The 22544-nt window shown below is 37.9% G+C and overlaps 1 protein-coding gene across 4 annotated transcripts in view; it reads left to right on the top strand.

Moving 5' to 3' along the window:
- RTL4 (retrotransposon Gag like 4) overlaps window positions 1-22544 on the top strand; it is a 290846-nt gene that overhangs the window by 219203 nt on the left and 49099 nt on the right. For 2 of the 4 annotated variants that reach the window (XM_063083535.1, XM_063083534.1), the window contains exon 2: window positions 15214-15347. The exons of 1 other annotated variant lie outside the window; for it this stretch is intronic. The gene's annotated coding sequence lies outside the window, so the exon portion shown is untranslated. The remainder of the gene's footprint in view (window positions 1-15213; window positions 15348-22544) is intronic. One more of the 4 variants, XM_063083536.1, reaches the window with a different exon arrangement.

Consider the following 22544-nt stretch of genomic DNA (forward strand, 5'->3'; position numbering starts at 1 on the left):
TATCAGGTCTTAGTAATTAGATTCCAGCTAGAATACAACCAATTTTATATACCACATTGTAAGAGGGACACTAACAAATTTGAACACAGCCAGGATTGAAAAGGGACTGGAAACTATTTCATATGAACAATGGTTAAAGAAACAGAATCTATTCTGGAGGAGAGAAAACAAAAAAGATACAGTACAAAATTCTGAAGACCTTTTTTCCCTGAAGAAGAATTATGCTTATTCTGTGTGGGTCCATGAGAAGCAACCAGGGCCAAAGAGTGGAGGGTGTGAAGGTTATAGGAGACATATTTTGGCTTAATGTAAGAAAGAAAAATCTTACAAGAGTGGTGTGGGATACCTAACAAAATATTGTGTAACTTATCACAGAAGATAATGAAAGATTTTTATCAAGGCTGATGACAAAGTGATTTTTCCAACAGGGAGGAAGCTGGCTTGATGAAATCTAAGATTTCTTTGACTTTGAGATTTGATGCTATTCCACTTTGAAGGCAAGAGTCTCTGGATCTCACCAGGCCAAAGTAATATAAGGGATCTCATGTCCCCAAAGAACTTACTGTTATACCATCTCAATTTCAGTGCCTATTCTAAATTGCTCTTGCTTCAATGTGAAGTCATTCCAGACCAAACCTTCATTTGAAAACAAGAGAACAGCTGCTCTCTAATACTTCATGCAGTGTCCTGTCCTGAGCTCTAAAGATGGTGATTACAAACTCCATCAGTCCATTCATTTTTCTTCTTTGTTGACCCTTGTCCTCTGGTAATTACATCTATACCTACAGTAAAATATGTGGCTTTATAAGGAAGAAAAGCATAATTTTCAGTGGCTATCCCTTCTCAAGTAAAACCAAGAAATAATTCCTAGAGTTTTCCATGTCTTCCCTTGAACCTCAGCTGTGTTGCTGACAACAGAATACCAGAAACTGGGTAATTTGTAAGAAAACTAAAAATTTTTTCTTACAGTTCTGGAGGCTGAGAAGTCCAGGGTTGAGGGGGCACATCTGGTGAGGGCCTTCTTCTTGGCGGGGACTCTCTATAGAGTCCTGTGACAATGCAGGGTATCACATGACAAGGGGCTGAGCAAGAGCATTTCTACATGCTTTCTTCCTCTCCTTATAAAGCCCCCAGTCTACTCCTTCATAACCCATTGACCCATTAATTCGTGAATGGATTAATTCATTTATGGGGGCATAGTTTTCACAATCCAATCACCTCTTAAAGGCTTCACCTTTTAAATACCATATTGGGGACTGAGTTTCAACATGAGCTTTGGAGAGGACGAACATTCAAACCACAGCACCAGCTTTTAGGTCTGTCTGGCTTTGCATTCGAACATGTAGGAAAGAATGCAGCAGGAGGAGGTATATCAGGGAGGGGAAACAAATTGGACTGATAGTGGGCTAGGAGCAGTGGTTGAACTATAATTCCCAGTTTCAGCTGCCACTTCCTGAAGACTCCTAGTCGTCTCTAACTATGGCCCCCTATAGTAAGGTGTCACAGCAGAAATTAATTCTCTGGATAAAAAAGAATAGCCACAAAACGACAGTATAGCTAATAGCCTATAGTAAGTGTTGATAAACTGTGTTCTGCAGGTCAAAACCAGCCTGCTGTCTGTTTTGTATGTAAAGTTTTCTTGGCACACAGCCATGTCTATTCACCTACATATTGTTTATGGCTGCTTTTGCACTACAATGGCAGATTTAAGTTCTTGCAATGGGGACCATATAGCCCACAAAGTCTAATATGTTTACTATCTGACTCTTTACAGAAGAATTTTGCTGACCTTGATCTATAACACAATTCCCCAAAGTAGGAGGAATCTAAGGCATACACCAGACAATGAGTTGGGACATAGAAAAAGAGTTTTAGAATCTCTACAGCGATTTTTAAAATCTCATCCTTTTTTACTTCTCTTTAAAAATATGTTTTGTGATGTGTATATTGGTACAATTTAGTACTAAATTTGTTTACCAATAAGGGTGCATAATACATAATGTTTAGAGACCACCAGTCTAAAGTTGTGGCTTTACATCAGAATCACCTGGGAATGTTAAAATGCAGATTCCTAGGACGTACCTATGGTAGGCAGAATAATGTCCCACCCCCCCCAAAAAAAGATGTCCTCATCCTAATCCCCAGAATCTGTTAATATGTTCTCTTATATGGCAAAAGGGGATTTGCAGATGTGATTAAGTTAAGGGTTTGAGATGGGGAGAGTATCTTGGATTATTCAGGTGGGCTCAATGTAATCAGAAATATCTTTTTAAGTAACAGAGGGAGCAAGAGACTCAGAATCAAAGAAAGAGATGTGATGACAGAAGCAGAGGTCAGAGTGATGCAATTAATGGCTTTGAAAATGGAGGAAGGGGACTTGGGTCAATTTCTTTCAGACTCTAGAAGCTGAAAAAGCCAAGGAAAAGAATTCTCCCCTATAGCCTCCATAAGAAACATAGCCCTGTTGACACCTTGATTTTAGCCCACTGAGACCCATTTCACATTTCTGATCACTAGAACTGTAAGATAATAAATTTGTGTTGTTTTAAATCACTGAGTGTACAGTAATTTGGTATGGCAGCAATAGGAAATTAGTTTACCACTCTTAGAGATTCTAATTCAGCATGGCTGGATTTAGGAATCTTGATTCCTGAGTTTTAGATTCACAGCTGACAGCAATACAATGTGTATCCTCAGGCAAGTTACTCATTCCTATTTTTAAGAAGAAAGTGAAATTTTCAAGGTTAATGCCTACTTAGCTCATAAGGTTGTTTTGTGGATCAAGTGGGATAATGGATGAGAAGATGCTTTGAAAAAGGTAAAGGCACCATGCAGATGTATGTTATTACTGTTTGTTTTTGTGTTAGCACACCTATGTTTCATTTAATATCACTTTAGTCTTGTCATATTTTCAAGAGATAGCTGGCGTGATTTTTCCCTCTGAAATCTCTGTGGTCATGAAGACTTACACGCAAACATTCTAGGGGCTTTATCACTGATTATCACAACACACTTTGTATTTGGCTTCATGGCTTACAAAACACCTTAACCTATATTATGTCACTTGACCTGAACAGCTACCCTCTAATTCACTCAAGTATTCATGTTAATGACAGTGGAGGTGGGAGCGTCATCTATCTGTCGATGCTTGCAGAGGTGGATAATACAGAACACCATAAACAATGGCTTTGGATTGGATGATGGTAATTAGATCAGAGGACAGACAGGTCTACCGATTGTACCAGGAATTTACCACAAGACAAACTCTGATGTTGAGCTAGAACATGATCTAGAATTCTCATTCTCTTCAAAGAATTTCCTTCAAAGAATTGTTCCCAACTCCACGTATTTCGGATAAGAATGAATTGCATCACTTTTTGGCTAGAGGCAAAGTGCTGGGATGACCTTGCTTGGCCCTCTTGCATCTCTCTATGGGTTGATGAAAAAGAATTCCCTCCGGTTTAAGCAGGGTGTGAGCCATAAACACCCTTCCAATCCTGCCTCTCTGCCCTTGCTCGTGCCATTCATAATGCTTTCTTTTCCCCTTTTTCTGCTGCCTGTCAAATCCTATTTCTACTTGAGAGTGATGTCCTCTAGCAGGCTTCTGCTGGCCACTCTAGGTCTTACTTCTCTGTCTTCCCTGAAGTCCTACCAAGCATGCAGTCCACGCTGTTTAGTATTGCCTTGTGTTGGAGAGTTTATCCTACCACCTTTCCTGGTTTATATTTTATTCTTCTCTTATGTCCCCCACTAGGTCCAAGCACAGGTCTGGGAAAGACCTCAGTGTTCAAAAATACTTACTGTTTGGTTTGAGAGGATCTCCTCTTGAACTGTAAGCTGTATGCTTTAGAATACAGAGCACATGCTCAGAAGCCAAACAGACAACACTGTTTAAACCCTGGCTATTTGCATTCCTCTGGGTATATTCCCAGCAGTGGGATAGCTGGGTCATATGGTAGATCTATCAGCAATTGTTTGAGGAACCTCCATACCATTTTCCATAGAGGCTGCACCATTTTGCAGTCCCACCAACAATGTATGAGAGTTCCTTTTTCTCTGTAACCTCTCCAGCATTATACCCAGAGGAATGGAAATCATCAAGTCGAAAGTATACCTGTTCCCCAATGTTCATCGCAGCACTCTTTACAATAGCCAAGAGTTGGAACCAGCCCAAATGTCCATCATCAGATGAGTGGATACGGAAAATGTGGTACATCTACACAATGGAATACTACTCAGCTATAAAAACGAATGAAATACTGCCATTTGCAACAACACGGATGGACCTTGAGAGAATTATATTAAGTGAAACGAGTCAGGCACAGAAAGAGAAATATCACATGTTCTCACTTATTGGTGGGAGCTAAAAATAAATAAATAAATTCACACACACACACACACACACACACACACACACACACACACACACACACACACACACAAACCCGGGGGGCGGGGGAAGAAGATATAACAACTACAATTCCTTGAAGTTGATACGACAAGCAAACAGAAAGGACATTGTTGGGTGGGAGGGAGGAGGGGGAGGAGGGAGGGAGGTTTCGGTAATGGGCCACAATAATCAACCACATTGTATATCGACAAAATAAAATTTAAAAATAAATAAATAAATAAAATAAAATAAATAAAAAAATAGTAAACCCTGGCTATTTGGCTTATGACCCGGATAATCTTAGACAAGTTGCTTACCCACTCTGAGCTTTAGTTCATTCATCTCTTAAAAGGAATAACAATGCTACATCATGGATTTGTAAGATTACATGCAGTAATTCATGTAAATTATTTACTACCATTCCAAGAACACGGTAAGCTCTCATTAAATGGTAAATGTTAATTCTTTTTCCTAAAACTAGGAATGTAAAATCACACAGTAGTTATGATCAGGGGTTTATAATCAAACAGACCTGGGCTATGACCTTGAGTATTTCACTTAATCTCTCTGGGGCTTAGATGCCTCTTCTACAAGTGAAGGTTAGAATAGTGCCCACCTCATAGGGTTATTGTGAGTATTAAATGAGAATAGTAAACTGTAGCATTTGGCACATAGTAGGAACTCAATAAACGGTAAGTTATTGTTGTTGAGAAAAATTAAAGAAATAGACATGTCAACAACAAAGAACTGTGCCATCTACTTTTCTGCAATCAGTAGCAGATAAGAAAGTTAAGTGGGGGCTTTCTTCTGTAGTTCTTGAGCAAGAGAGAAAAATGCACTTTACTGAGTCTCTGTCTTCCTCATTTACCCAGTGGGTTCACAGAAGAGATGTTTGTGACAATGCTTGGAATAAAACCTGGTACATATTATGCCCTAGTAAATGTTAGTTGAATCTGAATCTGGACACATTCATTTAGACCATTTTGAACAATTTGGTAGTCCATGTAATTTGTTTGCTGTTTGAACTGTTTTTAGTTGAAAATAATGCATGCATGAACATGGTAAAAAAAATTAAGCAGTATAAGGATATATACAATTAAATATAAGTTCAAACACCAGCACTATTATTTATGAACGGTATGCCCTTGGGCAAGTTACTTAACCTCTCTGTGTTTCAGTTCCCTTACCTATAAGATGAAAATCATGTCAGTACCTACTTTATAGGACTGTCGTGAGACTAAAATGTATAAATCACTTAGAACAGTAGCTTGGCCTATGATAAGTACTATATAAGTTTAGCTGTTTTCATATACCCTTAGTATTTTTCTATGAAATGCCTATTCATTTCACTTCCCCATGTTTTTTATTGGGTTGTGGTCCTTCTCTTTGGATTTGCAAAAGCTCCCTATCTGTTAAGGAAATTTGTCTTTTGCTGTATTTTTGAAAGCATTTTTTCTCAGCTGTCATTTATCTACAAATTTTTTTCCACAGTATTAATTTTTGCATAAAGACATTTTAAATGTCTTTTGCCTTTAGGGCTTCAGGAGTTTGAGTCTTCCTTACAAAATCTTTCCTCATTTAAAAAAAAATTTTTTTTAAGTCCTATATTCTTTTCTACTGCTTTTGCAGTTTTCCTTTTTGGTCTATCTGAACTTTACTCTGGCCTAAAAAGTAAAATAGTGATCTACCTTTCTTTCTTTTCCAAATATCTAGCCAGCTGCTCCAGCACTGTTGACTGAATATTCTATTTAGGCAAAAATCCTTGCTATCTATCAGATGACTGATGTTCTATTGTTCTTCAACCTCAAATGTTGTGTGACCTCATTCTAATTCATCTCACTCTCATTTTTCTTCTGCTTTTGACATGAACAGAAGGTGACTTGGGCAGACACATTACAGAGGCAAGTCACTTTCCCTCCTTATAAATGACAAACACAGAGACACAAAGTGGAAGGTTTAGCCTGTCTCTAAGATCCCTTTAATGAACACCCTATGAGAGTTGTTAGAAGAAATAAAAACTTCTTGTTGATGGCAGGATAAAACAAAACCCTTTTCTCACCTAATATTTGATTATATGGTATATCATAAATGATTCAATCATGTCTCTCCTGTTGGATATTTGCACAGTTTTTTCTGCACCAGCTGGAAAAAAATATATATATATATAACTATGCTATTCTCGGACATATATTTTGTTTGTGTTTAGGTCATATTTTTAGATGTGGAATTACTAGGTCAGACAGTATGTATTAGTCAGTATCCTCCAGAGAGACAGAATCAATAGGATATGTTATAAATATATGAGAGGGGATTTATTAGGGAAATTAGCTCATGTGATTGTGAAAGAAATTCGCACAATAGGCCATCTGCAAACTGGATGCCAATAGCATGGCTTAGTCCAAGTATGAAGCCTCAGAACCAGGGAAGTGGACGGTGTCCTTCGTGTAAGTCCAGGAACCCAAAGCTGAAGAGTCTTGAGCTCTGATGTCCATAGACAGGAGAGAAGAGTGTATCCCAGCTCCAGCGGATAGAGAGAGATTTGCCTTTTTCTCTGTTTTTTGTTCTCTCTGGGCCCCCAGTGGATTGGATGGTTCCTGCCCAATAGAGGGTATATCTTTCCCACCCACTCCACTCAAGGTCTCATGCTAATCTCTTTCGGAAACACCCTCTTGGACACACCTAAAAAGATAGCTTTTCCAGGTTTCTTAGTATTCCCTAATCTAATTAAGTGGACACATCCTAGAATTAATCTTCACATGGCAGGAATTTTGAAAACTTTTATTGAAAAAATGCACATATCATGAGTGCACAGCTTGGCACATTTTCAGGGTGAACACTTCCATATAACCAACCACCATGTCTAGAAACAGAATGTTACCAGCATTTCAGAAGCCTCAATTATGCCCCTGTCAACCACTACCTTTTAACGGTATGTATTTGTTTTGCCTGATTTTTGAGTTTTATATATGTTTGGAATCTCAGAGTACATAGTTGTTTTGTTTCTGGATTCTTTCATTCCACATTATATTTAGAATCTTTATTCTCTTTGTTGCGTGTATTTATCGATCATTCATTTTAATTGCTGTATAGTATTTTTGTGTGACTATACCACAATTTATCTATTCATTTAACTGTTGATGGGTATATGACCTTTTTTTACTATCATGAATGGTGCTTCTTTGAATGCTCTAGTGTGTGCATTTCTGTTGGGTATATGCTTAGGAGTGAGTGTATACCTTAGAAATTGCTATTGTGTATATACCATAGAAATTACTGGATCATAGGGTATTTGTATGTGAAGCTTTTATGTATATTAAACCAAATTGCTTTCCAGAAATGTGTGTTTATGACAATGGAAAAAATCACCACTCATGTGATAGACACATTCAACTTTATTTTATTTAGTGCTCATAATAAACCTATGGGGTTGTTAGTGTTATTTTATTGATGAGGAAATGGAGGCTCAGAGATGTTAAATAATCTGTCCAAAGCCATAGTTAGAAAATGGCAGAGCCAGGATTTGAACCCTGATTTGTCTGACTTCCAAGAGCATGCCCTTTCCTATATTAGTTGCTTAGGGCTGTCATAACAAAGTACAATAAACTGCATGGCTTAAAACAATAGAAATTTATTGTCTTACAATTCTGGAGGCTAAAAATCTGAAATCAAGATGTTGGCAGGGTCTGGCTCTCTCTTCTAGCCTCTAGTTGTTACCAGAAATCCTTAGTCCTTGGCTTGCAGCTGCCTAACTCCAATCTCTGCCTCCATGGCCGACTTACTTCTGCTTGTCTGTGTCTTCACACAGGTGTTTTCCCTCTGTGTTTGTCTGTCTCTGTGTCTCTTCTTCTTTTCTTATAAGGACACCTGCCATATTGGCTTAAGGCCCACCATATGCCAGTATGACCTCATCTTCACTTGATTATTTCTGCAAAGACCCTATTTCCAAATAAGGTCACATTCACACATATAAGGAGTTAGGACTTCAACATAGCTTTGGGTGGGACATAATTTAACCCACAACACCTTCTTATCTCATTTCAACTCTTTCCTCATAGTGAGTAAAAAGGTACCGTGTTCTTTACAATTGCAGTTTTTATTACTGTGGAGCTGATGCCTGTGAGATACGTAACTGCAGGGACAGCACCTGTATGTGACTTGCCAAGAGAATGCAGTGGCAGGGCTGAGTCCATTGCCAGGCTAATGTTCCTACCTGATGAGCTTAGCAACTCAGACATCCATAACACTGGCTAGTATTATAATTGGAGCCATGCATTCTTACATGCACTAGGAAAGAGGGATATAGGGGCCAGGTTGAGGAAAGCAATGCCTGTTTATTTATTTCTGCAGATGGGCTGCAGTATCTAAGAAACCTTGCATTTCTATTGTTGGCAAGGTGGGCTAGCCAAGTGTTGCTATTTTTTCCTCTCATCAGAAATTTTTTTTCTTAAACCCCAGAAGAATCATAATCAGTACTTGTGTTTTTTAATGAGCACCTGCTAAGGGCCATATACTATCCTAGATATTTGGTGCACATCGTTTCTCATCCTTAACACAACCTTTAAGGTGGGTATTCATATAAGTGCAGCCCTTAGAATTAGTCCTGACGGTGAAAGGTGGGTAATAGCACCTGGTGGACAATGTGATCCAAAGAAGGAGGGCACATGTCACTGCTGGATGCTCTGTGGCAAATCAGATTGTCTTGATGTTAGAGATACAATTAGAGGCTGAGAAAGCTTGAGACACTTTGCTTCAGACTAAATTCTGTGGACATCTTGAATCTGGGCATCAGGTTTTGGTCCCTAGTAGAATAAATCTGGTAGATTCAGTCTCTCTTGAAAATCATGAGCGGCATACCATTAGGGTCTCTTTTTAGAAAGGTGAGCCCAGATCGAAGATGGACCAGTATGAAGGGAAGGTTATTGCTGTGGGCCCTCAAGAAACTATCTAGCCCATATCCTTATATTAGGGCAAAACCATACTCAAATCAAAGTCTTAACTAAAGCCAGAGAACTCAAATTTTGGTTAAGTAGATGGGCAAGTGGTAGGGGAGGACAGTGTTAAGAAAACTGAAACTTGGAGAATGTCCTTGTTTCTCAAATGCAGAGGTCACAAACTAGTGATGCAGGATTTGAATCCATCCCATGGATATTATTTATTTACCCCACATAGTGTTTTTTTTTAAAAAATTTTGTTATCATCCAAAGAAATTAGGGAATTTCTGTCTTATTTTTGGAAAGCAATTCAGTCTACATTCCAACATGGCTCAGTTGCAGCTGCTCCTTTTTAAAGGGCATACTCCTTCTGATCTGCCATGGTGCTCTCTTTGGTCACTCTTTGGTGTTTGGTGTTACCTGTTTGGCCCCTGCAGCATTTGAGTCTGTAATCTCTGCTCTAGATCTTTGGCTAGGAAATATTTAGAATCAGGCCAGATCCAACTCTTCATTAAATTAAAACAAAACAAAAACAAAACACCACCAAATAGAGATCAGTTCTTTTGGGGATGATGGAAATGTTCTAAAATTGATTGCAGTGATGATTATACAGCTCTGTGAATACGCAAAAAATCATTGACTTGTATACTTTAAATGGCTGAATTATATGTTGTCACTTATATCTCAAAAATCTGTTAACAAATAGACATCAGACAAAGTTAGGGAAAGAAATGCAAATGAATAATCAATTCCTCAATACTAGTCTTTATCACTGAACTCCTAGAAGGTCTCTAATATTGCAATATTGGGGTGGCAGCAGACTCGAATGGTTAAGAGAATGAAAATAAAAATTTAAAATAGGTCCTACATCAGAAGGCTGTTAGGAGAAGTAAATGAGATCATCCCTGCAAAGCTCACAGCACTCTGCCTGGCAAATGGAAAGCAGTGTGTGAATGTTAGATGTTATTGGTTACTATTGCACAGAAGAGACCTAACAACACTTAGCCTAATAAAGCTGAAATTGTGCATCCGGCCAGTACCCTGAACAGCTCTTCCCAGGGCCTCTCCAAATGTCCACTCAGCTCTAGGCGGCTACAGATCCTCAGCTGGAACTCTAAGAGCCTCAGAGGCTCTCATATGATGAAGGAAAAATTAACATGCAAATACTGAAGTGTCTAGGGAAGTGGAGACAACCTGTTTGTGCCTTATTCAAGCAGTGTGATATAGCAGAGTCTCCACAATGCTGGAGACCTGAGCTCTAATTTCACTTCCGTTCCAGATTGGATTCCCTTTAAAGAATACTAAAATTTTTATGTTTGAATTTCCTGACATATTGAAAGACAAAGGTGTTTACCCTGCTTACCTCTTAAGAAAGAAAACATGGAAGCTACTTGGAATGGTACAAAATTCCGTATAAGTTATGTTTATTCAAGTGTATAAATCAGTGGCCACAATCAGGTGACAGGTGCACCCCCACAGAAATGCTAAGGGGGCTAAGACTGTTGTTTTAACAAAAGAGGGGATATTTTCATAGTTTTTGACCTATTGTCTTCGTAAAAACTCCCCAGAGGATGGTGAATCTCTTGGTAACCAGAACAGATGCAGCACAGGCTACCATATGCCACAGAAGAAAAAGAGCTTCTGGCAAAGGAAAATCATCAAACTAATGTCCTTACCCTATTACAGAATGGAAAATGTCAACTTCCTTGGATTACAGGGAAGGGGTCTAAAGCAGAGAAAATTACATTCACACCCAGAAATGGGAAATTTCTTCTCTGGGAAGGGCTAAGCTGTCATTAGGAGAGTGGGTAGGTGGCTGTGACATTTTTTTTTTCTTCTGAAGTTCTTTTTCTTTAGTGGGGGAAACCTTTATTTTCATTTTTTTTTCCTCCAAGGGCATGAGAGATGTTTTATTTTTATTTTATTTTTATTAAAGCATTAATTGATTATGCATATTTGTAGAGTATAGAGTTTAATATCAATACCTGTGTACAATGTGTGATAATTAAATCACAATAATTGGCATGTTCCTCATTATAAAACGTAATTATTCCTTGTATCTATTAACCAAGTTCTCGTTAAGTTACTCCCCCTCCCCCATCCCACCTCTAGTAACCACAGTTCTGTTCACTCCATCTGAAAATTCAATGTAATTTTGTGATTCTTTCTTTCTTTCTGGTAAATCTCCTAAAATTGTAAGAACAGTTCAGGAATGGATTAACGTTGTTATATTTCCTCCACCCTAGAGCTGTCCAGATAACTTTGGATAATTCATTCAGTGAATGAGATAGGTGGGGGCATTTTGCCAGTGAAACAGTTGGTGAGCCACCTAGACGAACCAAGGGAAGGTGTGCTTAACTCGGGCAGGGCCTGGAGGTACTAAGCCTTGACAGACAGCTGATTCCTAATGTTCCCCAACATATTCTTCCAGTTGGAACTGGTGGACTAAGGAAATAGTCACCAGCAGCTCCTTCTAGCTCATTTTGTTCTGTCAAGAGATGTTTTAATATGAAAGAGTCAAAAGAGGGAGCTGAGAGAGGGAAAGTAAGGTTGAAGTATTTATGGGACCTGACAGAGAGGACTGCCCTGCCAACGGGGAAGTACTGTTAGGCAGTGCAACAGCATGATTAAGGGCACGGGCTGTGGCATCAAACAGACCTGATTTATATCCTGGCTCTGCCACTTACGTGCTGAGCCCAATTTAAAACAGGATGAAAACATACTGATCTCTTACAATACTTGTGAAGAGAGAAGGAGAATGTACACTTAAAGCATGTAGCACATTTCCTGGCATGTAGGAAGTGCTAGAAATAAGAGTAGTCATTATGGGCTATTCAGCATGGCATTTATCTTAGTCAGGGTCTCCAGAGAAACAGAACCAATAGGATATGTATATAAATATAAGAAAGGGGATTTATTAGGGGAACTGATTCACATGATTGTGAAGGCTGAGGAGTCCCAGGAGAGGCCATCTGTAAACTGGATGCCAGTAGTGTGGCTCAGTCCAAGTTTGGAAGCCTCAGAACCAGGGAAGCTGATGGTATGATTCTCAGTCCAAGGCCAAAGGCCTGAGAGCCAGGGTGCTGCTGGTATAAGTCCTGGAACTGAAAGGCTGGAGAGTGTCAAGTTCTGATGTCCACAGACAGGAGAGAAAAGTGGGTAGAGTGAGAGATTTACCTTTTCCTCTGTTTTTGTTCTCTCTGGACCCCCAAGTGGATTGGATGGTTCCCACCCATACTAAAGGCAAATCTTTCCCACCCAGTCCACTCAGGTTCAAATGCCAATCTCTTCTGAAAACACCCTCACAGACACACCCAAAAATAATGCTTTACCAGGTTTGTAGGTATTCCTTAATCTAGTCAAGTTGACACCTAAAATTACCCATCACAGCAGTCACAGCCCTTCCCAATTTAACCCAAGCTGATCTTTCTTGCTTTATTCTCCATCATTCCTGGTCACAGAGAGACCACAGGACTGTTCACCAGCCCCAGATTTCCTCATAAACATATTTTTTAATTGGTTATGAATATTCATGAGATACAAAGCTGATTGTCACCCCTCATGCCCAAGATGTGAAGGCCAGATCCATACTGGCAGCATGCACCTTACCACAAATTGCGATTATATCCCGTGTCCCCCACCCAATTATCCCTGACCTCCCTCCTCCTCCCCCCACCTCCACCTTGTATCCCTAGGCATGCTCTCTCCCTCTGAAAGATGAACACACCACTGTGGTCTTTCTTTCCTTCCTTCTTTCTCTCTTAGCTTCCAAGTGAGCACATGTGGTATTTATCCCTCTGTGCTTGCTTATTTCACGCAACATAAGTTTCTCCAAGCTCATCCGTGTTGTTGCAAATGGGAGAATTTCATTCTTTTTTATGGCAGAGTAGTATTCCATGGTGTATATATACCACAGTTTCCTGATTCAATCATCCATCTGTAGACACTTAGGTTGGTTCCATGTCTTAGCTATTGTAAACAGAGCTGCGATGAACATGCGAGTGCAGGTGTCCCTTCGACATGATGCTTTCCAGTCCTCTGGGTATATACCCAGCCATCTTCCCTTCCTTGCTTCTGTTGATCTTTCTACCTAGTATGAACTTTCCATCTTTTCTACTGGGTAAAAACTCTATTTACCCATCAGAGCCCAGCTAAAGTTCCACCACTTTTGTGACACTTTCCCCTTTGTTTAATCCAGGTGGGATTAAAGCTTCCTTCTTTGTTTTCCACTGCATTTTTCATTGCAATGTGTTAAGTGCCATATTGGCATTATCAACAGCTATGCATGTTTTATTAATCCCCACAAATTTGTGAAAACAAGGGCGGGCTCTAGTGTGTGCATTTTTACATCACCAGCACAGCAACTGGCATGTAGTAGGTGTTCCTTAAAGTTTGTCATCTAGAACTGAATTTTTCAAGAAGATTACTAACACCTATCCCACCTATTTCATAATAGGATGCCATGAGCAAAAAGTGTGAGAACACATGTGAAAGCACTAAAAAATAGAATCTTTTGTACAAATCTAATGAATTAATTACCCAGAATTCATGCTGGAGAGTTTAAATAAAGATAATTGTTCTCTATTCCTGTAAAATGATAATCAATGTGCGTATTAATGATCCCAGTGCATTTTCAACTCATGAAGTACCTTCTTAATTATCATAAACTTTTAGTTTTAAAAAAGTGTTCTGATTCTTTGATGTTAGGGAATTTGTGGACAACATAACTGATAGAGTTCCCTTACGTAACTGGAGCAGTTATTAGACCAAGATACCTCAATCCCCAACTACTCTGGAGAAATGGGACTTTAACATCTATAAGAAAGAGGGGAAAGCTAGCAGCCTGACTGCCATCATCATCCACAGTGAAGGCTGACATGAATGATGTAAGGACACCTCTTCTGGAGCACTCACAGTAATTTTGTTCTGTAGTACACATAGTTGATGATGTTCTTCAGTTTGGAATTTGGTTCCATACATTCTTTCATTCTTTGCTTATGGTTTTGTGTGAGTCCTATCTTGCCTTCTGCTTCATAAGCTCTGTGTTTAGGGACTTGGTCTTCTATTTATATATTATCCACAGCAGTGCTTAGCATTGTTGCTGGAAGCAATGAAACTCTTGATAAGCAATGATTGAATGTAACTGAATTTAGGGAAATGTGTAAAGCAGTTAATGCATAGAACGAACAAATTAAAAGACAGTTTAGACCCAACAAAAACATTATATATGTAGATGGATTAATTTTATCCAGTTCAGTGATATTTTAATAATTTTATTACTGACAGCACTTTTATAAGGTTTGTCATTTATGAAGTTCTCTCAAAACCTTTTTCTCTCAAAATAGCAGATCTGAGCAGAAATAAATATCAAGGTGTTTAGTTGTCAAATAAAATAAAAAATATTATTCCTATGAAATAGAAGATCAAAAAGTTAACATTTATAGAGCAACTGCTGTAAAATAGGCATGATTCTAAGTGCTTTCCATGTACTCTTTAATTTAATCCTCTCAACAACCCTGTGGAAGAGATATGGTCATTATTCTCATTTTGTGGATGAAAAAGCTGAGACTTAAAGAGGTAAATTTATTTGCCTAAGGTCACATAGCTAGTAATTGATGAAAGACAATTCTCCACCAAAAAAAGACTGAGTCAACAAACCTGCAAGGAAGTTCTATCATAAGAGAAACTAGGCAGAGCTGTTTGAAAACACTCTTTACAGCCTCAGCCTTGTATCTAGAAAACATTTTGAGAAGAGAAAAACAATACTAACTCACAATAAAATAATAAATGGTGTTTTGACTAATAAAAACTAATACAAAGTTTAAGTAACATATTGGAACAAAAGCAGCAGCCCCATACTCTGAAATTGTTTTCTCTTTATGTGCATGACAGGCAGAGAGGATGGATCTTTCTATGGAGCTGAAACGATGAACTTTATGGAAAAACAAGGGTCCCCTGAAACAAGAATCAAGGAAAACAAGGCCAAAACAAGAAGTCAAGAAAGCACAAAATGTAAAGTACAGTTGGTCAGTATGGGATTTACAAAAGTACAGACTTGTAGGTTTGTTGCAATAAGAGCTTTGCTTAGAGGTAAATACACCATTTGAAGATGACAGCCTAGAACTTCTTTCTAAAAGGATTCATTTTCAGTACAGTCTAATGGTCTGAGTGGCTTGACTCTTCTGTAAAACTGCCTTATTATGTGATCTTTGTGTATGAGCTCATGCCCATTCAAGAGGTGCAAATGGTTGGCACAGGTACTGCCCCTCCTCATTTCTGTGTCCATGGCAAACATTGAAAATAGATCACAGCATTCTTTCTTATTGTCTGGGATCGATCTCAGAATCATTCTTGATGCAGCACTGCAGATGGCCACTACCAACTGATTAATACGACATGTGAAATAAAATCCATTTGCTATCTATGACCCAGAGTACACAGATTATTTGCAAGCTGAGAGATAGCTGGCATCATAAATAGCAAACCCTAATAATGAACGTGTCTATAGTAATCCAGTGTTACCTAGCAATGGAGTCGTCCGTCCCTGGATCTATCTTCCGCTGCTGCCCTGGTCATCCCTGAACCACTAGAAACAATTTTTCTCAGTAACAGAAAGTAAATTTGCTAGGCATGAGGTACCTTAAAGAGGATCTCAAGGATCAAGATGAGTCCTGCCCACTGACTTGTTGCCTTTCAAGCTCTCAAAAGCCTTAGGAATATGTTGTTGAATACAAACTCCTACGAGTTTAGATTGTTTGTAAAATGCTCATTCAGTTTCAGTTCTGTCCTGCACAGGGCAAGCTGAGATGTAACTAAAAGAGCATTGGGTTTTGATTAAGATAGACCTGGCTTCTAGTACTGCCTCTGCATCCTTAGTTATAGTTTTTCTCCCTGAGCCTCAGCTTCTCCATCTGTATAATGGGCATCGTGATACCTGTCTTAACTACCAAGTAGCTTGTTGTGAAAAGGTGAAGCTATTTATTTCCATTTTTTTTTTTATTCTTACATTCTGTGTCACTATTACTCAAGTGTTTTTTTTCTCACATTGCTGGCTAAGATTAGGTTTGGCTCAAAAGCATATTTAGATTGGGTGATGTTTTAGTCCGTTTTGTGTTGCTATAACAGAAATATCTGAGACTGGGTAACTTATAAGGAAAAGAGGTTTATTTGGCTTACAATTCTGGGACAGCTGCATCTGGCACAGGCCTCAGACTGCTTCTACTCATGACGGAAAGTGGCAGGCAGCTGGCGGGTACAAGCAGATCACATGGCGAGAGGAAGCAAGAGAGAGAGAGGAGAAGGTGCCAGGGTCTTTTTAAGCAACGAGCTCTCGTGGGAACTAATAGAGTGAGAACTCACTCATTAATTCCCCCTCCCCCAGGGAGAGCATTAATCCATTCATGAGGGATCCACCCCCTTGACTCAATCAGTTTCCAGCACTGCCACATTGGAGATCAAATTTCCACATGAGTTTTGGAGGGGACAACACATCTAAACTCCATCAGGTTATTACTTTAAAAGCATGTTTTGTTGTTGTTTTATTTAATTGTTTGGAGGGTATTTCTCTGATTTTTGTGGTGAAAACCTCCTTAATTTGTAAATGACAGAAGAATAGATTGACTTCCTTCTTAACCATGTGTCTGGTGATCAGATCAGAGTATAGATAATGAGAGTTGGTGAATGGGTGGTGATCAAAGACTCATGAGAACAAAACTTACTGACTGGCCCAAGTCCTTAGCTATGAGCTCAAACTAGTGGCTTGTCTTTGACAGGAAAGGAAGCAGAGGTTTTTTGAATCTACTGGTTAAACACCACCTCCCAAAAGTGCCCTGGTCGTCTAGCCCAGTGGTTTTTAAACTGTAATTTTCAGTTTCCTAGGGCTCCACAGGGATGCCTCAGGGGCTTATATGCTTTAAATAGTGATCTTGCTACAAATGAACAAATGCAAAATTTGAAGAATACAGCTCACAGGTTATCTTCCCTGGCTTCGGATCCCTATTTGATTAAAACTAGTATGTTTTTTAACTGACATCATAGCCAGGTTCTGGGGCTCTGCTTATCTAATGTCCCCCTTATCTAATATCCTAAAACCCAGAACCTGGCCTTGACTTACATGGGTTGGACTTTCCCATGTTTTCTCTTTCTGTCCAGGTTCCTTTTCCAAATCTGGATGCTCAGTCCTCATTGCTGAAACCAGTCTTTACTTCATGAACCCAATGTCTGGGATGATTTTGTGAACTCCTCTCATGGATTGATGAGAATCGGCCATGTAAATCCAAAGGACAGTGCTTTCCAGTGGGAACTTGATACTTTAATATAAACAAAAGAATGTAAAGTAGATCAAGTACAGTTAAAACAATCCCAGGATATGCTATGGAGGGTATTGATGAAAAATCTTTAATATACTATTTATGAGGCAGCAAATATAGTCTTTGTTAATATCCCTGGGGAGCTTTGGCTTTGACAGAATTATTTCCATTTACAGATTCTCTTTGTTCTAACTACACACAATCTGATTTATCTTCTAGACTTTGAGTTATAGAAAAGTTCACAGGCATTGCAAAATACTCATTTAAAATATAAAGGTTGGTTATCACTGTATGAAGAGGTTGAAAATAAATCTTTTGGCAAAGTGCTACATCTGGAGTTGCAGTTAATGACCTTTTTGGATCAGTGCCCAGGACATGGATCTTCTATGTGCACAATTCTGCTAAGGTTGCAACCAATCTGAAGCAGGCTGGGTAGCAATTTAATAAAATGGACTCATATGAGAATCAGGTTAAAAGCACTAATGCCATCATGTCTACCTTGGAAAAAAGGCTTTCAATTGCCTTGGTTTTCTTTTCTCCTAATGTGTGGGGAAAAGAGGCACCAATATATAAATCTGGGAATTTAAAAAAAAATTTTACTAAAGTTTTTTTTAAAATTGATACAAATTAATACACTATTTTTCAGAGCAGTTTTAGGTTCATAGCAAAATTAAGGAGAAAGTACAGAGTTCCCATATACTCTGTGTCCCCCCTCCCCCCACATGCAAACTGCCCCACTATCAAAATCCTGCACCAGAGGGGTATATCCGTTATGATCAATGGACCTACGCTGACACATTATTATCACCCAAAGTACATAGTTTACATGAGGGCTCACTCTTGGTGGTACACATTCTATGGGTTTTGACAAATGTATAATGACATGTATTTACCATTATAGTATTGTATAGAATAGTTTCACTGCTCTAAAAATCCTCTGTGCTTTACCTATTCATCCCTCTCTCTCCTCTGACCCCTGGAAACTACTAATCTTTTTACTGTCCCCATAATTTTGCATTTTTCAGAATGTCGTATAGTTGGAACCGTACAGTATGTATGCTTTTCAGCTTGGCTTCTTTCTGTAATACACATTTAAGTTTCCTTAATATCTTTTCATGGCTTGATAGCTTATTTCTCTTGAGTGCTGAATAATATTACATTACCTGGATGTACCACAGTTTAGTAATTCTGTTACCTACTGAAGAACATCCTGGTTGCTTCTATGCTTTGTCAATTATGAATAAAACTGCTGTAAACATCCGTGTGCAGATTTTTGTGTGGACATAAATTTTCAACTCCTTTAGGTAAATACCAAGGAATGCAATTACAAGATCATACAGTAAGGGGATGTTTACTTTTGTAAGAAACTGCCAAACTGTCTTTCAAAGTGGCTGTACCATTTTGCATTCCCACTAGCAATGAGGGAGAGAGTTCCTGGGCTCCACATCCTGTCCAATACTTGGTGTTGTCAGTCTTTTGGATTTTGGCCATTCTAATAGGTATGTAGTAGTAGCTCATTGTTGTTTTAATTTGCATTTCCTTAATGACACATGATGTTGAATGCCTTTTCACGTGATATATATATGAGATATCTGTTCAGGTCTAATTAATCAGATTATTCATTTTTTTAATGTTGAGAGATTCTTTGTATATTTTGGATAACAGTCCTTTATTAGATGTATGTTTTACAAATACTTTCTCCCAGTCTTTGGTTTATCTGCCCATTCCCTTAACATTGTCTTTCACAACACAGAAGGTTTGAATTTTAATAAAATCCAGCTTATCAATTTTTTCTTTCATGGATTGTGCCTTTGATGTTGTATTAAAAAGTCGTCACCATACACAAGGTTATATAGGTTTTCTCCTATGTTGCCTCCTAGGAGTTTTATTATTTTGTATTTTAAACTCCCTCTCTATGCCTAGTTTGCTGAGAATTTTTATTCTGAATAGGTGTTAGATTTTGTCAAAAGCTTTTTCTGCATGCCATTATATAAACACGTGATTTATTTCTTCATTAGCCCGTTGATGAGATGAATTACATTAATTAATTTCTGAATGTTGAACCAGCCTTGCTTACCTGGGATAAATCCCACTTGGTCATGGTGTATAATTATTTCTGTACATTGTTGGATTTTATTTGCTAATATTTTGTCAAGGATTTTTACATTTATGTTCATGAACGGTATTATTCCATAGTTTTCTTTTCTTGTGATGTCTTTGTGTGGTTTCGATATTAGGGTAATGCTTACCCCACGTAATGTGTTAGGAAGTATTCCCTCTGCTTCCATCTTCTGATAGAGTGTAAAAAATTAGTATAATTATTCTTAAAATGTTTCATAGAATTTAACAGTGGACTCATCTGGGCCTGATGCTTACTGTTTTGGAGGTTATTAATTATTGATTCAATTTCTTTAATGGATATACACCTATTCAGATTGACTATTTCTTATTGTGTAACTTCTGGTAGATTGTGCCTTTCAAGTAAATGGTTCATTTTATCTAGGTTATTAAATTTGTGGACATACAGTTGTTCATAATATTTATTTATTATCCCTTTAATGTCCATAGAATGTGTAGTAATTATTCCTCTTTTATTTCTGATATTAGTTTAGGAATTTGTGTCCTCTCTCTTTTTTCTTAGTTAACTTGGCTCCAGGCTTATCAATCTTATTGATCATTTCAAGGAACCAGCTTTTAGTTTCATTTTGTTAATTTTCTCTATTGATTTCTTATTTTTGTTGTTATTGATTTTTGCTCTGATTTTTACTATTTCTTTTCTTCTGCTTACTTTGGATTTATTTTCTCTTCTTTTTCTAATTTTCTAAGGTGGAAGCTTAGGTTAATGTTAGATTAATGATTTCAGATCTTTTTTACTTTTCTAATATATGCACTTAATGCTATAAATTTCCCACTAATTGCTTTTGCTGCATCTCACACATTTTGATAAGGTGTATTTTACTTTTCAATTAGTTCAAAATATTTTTAATTTTTTTTTTTTTTTTGAGATTTCTACATTGACCCACGTGCTATTTAGAAGTGAGTTGTTTAATCTCCAAGTATTTGGGATTTTCAAGCTATGTTTCTGTTATTTATTTCTGGTTTAATTTCATTATGGTCTAAAAATGGACATTGTATGATTTCTATTATTTTACATTTTCTAAGATGTGTTTTATGGCTCAAAACGTGGTCTGTCTTGGTGAATGTTCCGTGAGCTTGCAAAGAATGTGGAATTTGCTGTTGTTGCATGAAGTAGTCTATGCATGTTAAATATATCCAGTTGATTGATGATGCTATTGAGTTCAACTATGTTTGTAGTAATTTTTGCCTACTACATCTTTCCATTTCTGATAGAGAGGTTTTAAAACCTCCAAACATAAAATTGTATATCACTTTGGGTAGTATGGACATTTTCACAATGTTGATTCTTCCAATCCAAGAGCATGGGATATCTTTCCATCTTCTTGTGTCCTCTTTAATTTCTCTCAGCAGTGGTTTGTAGTTCTCATTATAGAGATTTTTCACATCCTTGATTAACTCTATTAAGTATTTTATTTTTTTGGTGGCTATTGTAAATGGGCAAGATTTCTTGATTTCTTTTTCAGCATTTTCAATATTTGAGAATAGAAATGCTACTGATTTTTGTGTGTTGATTTTGTATCCTGCAACTTTGCTGAAATCATTTATCAACTCCAAGAGGTTTTTTGTAGAGTCTTTAGGCTGTTCGATATATAGGATCATGTCATCTACAAACAGGGACAGTTTGACTTCATCTTTTCCAGTCTGGATACCCTTTATTTCCTTCACTTCTCTGATTGCTCTGACTAGTAGTTCCAGCACTATGTTGAATAGGAGTGGTAAGAGTGGGCATCCTTGTCTAGTTCTTGTTCTTAAGGGAAAAGCTGAACTGAAAGTTTCTCCCCATTCAGGATGATATTGGCAGTGGGTTTATCATATATGGCTTTAATTATGTTGAGATGCTTTCCATCTGTACCTAACTTGTAGAAAGTCTTTATCATGAACGAGTGTTGAATTTTATCAAATGCTTTTTCAGCATCTATAGAGATGATCATATGGTCCTTGTATTTGATTTTCTTGATATGGTGTATCACATTTATTGATTTGTGCATGTTGAACCAACCGTGCATCCCTGGGATGAAGATGGCTTGATCATGGTGTATAATTTTGCATGTGTTGCTGTATTCTGTTAGCTAGTATTTAATTGAGGATTTTTGCGTCTATATTCATGAAGGATATTGGCCTATAGTTTTCTTTTTTAGTTGTATCTAGACCTGGTTTTGGTATCAGGGTGATGCTTGATTCCAATGACATTTTTCTCAGAAATGAAAAAAACTATCCAGACATTTGTATGGAATAACAAAAGACCACGTATAGCCAAAGCAATTCTGAGCAAAAAATATAAGGCTGGAGGCATAACACTACCTGACTTTAAACTACAAAGCTATAATAACCAAAACAGTATGGTACTAGCATAAAAACAGACACACTGATCAATGGAATAGAATAGAGAATCCGGAAATCAACCCACACACCTACAGCCACCTGATCTTTGACAAAGGCACAAAGCCTATACACTGGAAAGAGATTGCCTCTTCAGCAAATGGTGCTGGGATAACTGGATATCCATATGCAGGAGAATGAAACTAGACCATATACAAAAATCAACTCAAAATGGATTAAAGAATCAAATATATATCCTGAAACAATAAAACTTCTTAAAGAAAACATAGGGGAAACACTTCAGGAAGTAGGACTGGGCACAGACTTTATGAATACGACCCCAAAAGCATGGGCAACCAAAGGAAAAATAAACAAATGGAATTATATCAAACTAAAAAGCTTCTGCACAGCAAAAGAAACAATCAACAAAGTGAAAAGACCACCAACAGAGTGGGA

The sequence above is a fragment of the Cynocephalus volans genome, chromosome X, assembly GCF_027409185.1.
Source record: "Cynocephalus volans isolate mCynVol1 chromosome X, mCynVol1.pri, whole genome shotgun sequence".
NCBI lineage: Eukaryota > Metazoa > Chordata > Mammalia > Dermoptera > Cynocephalidae > Cynocephalus > Cynocephalus volans.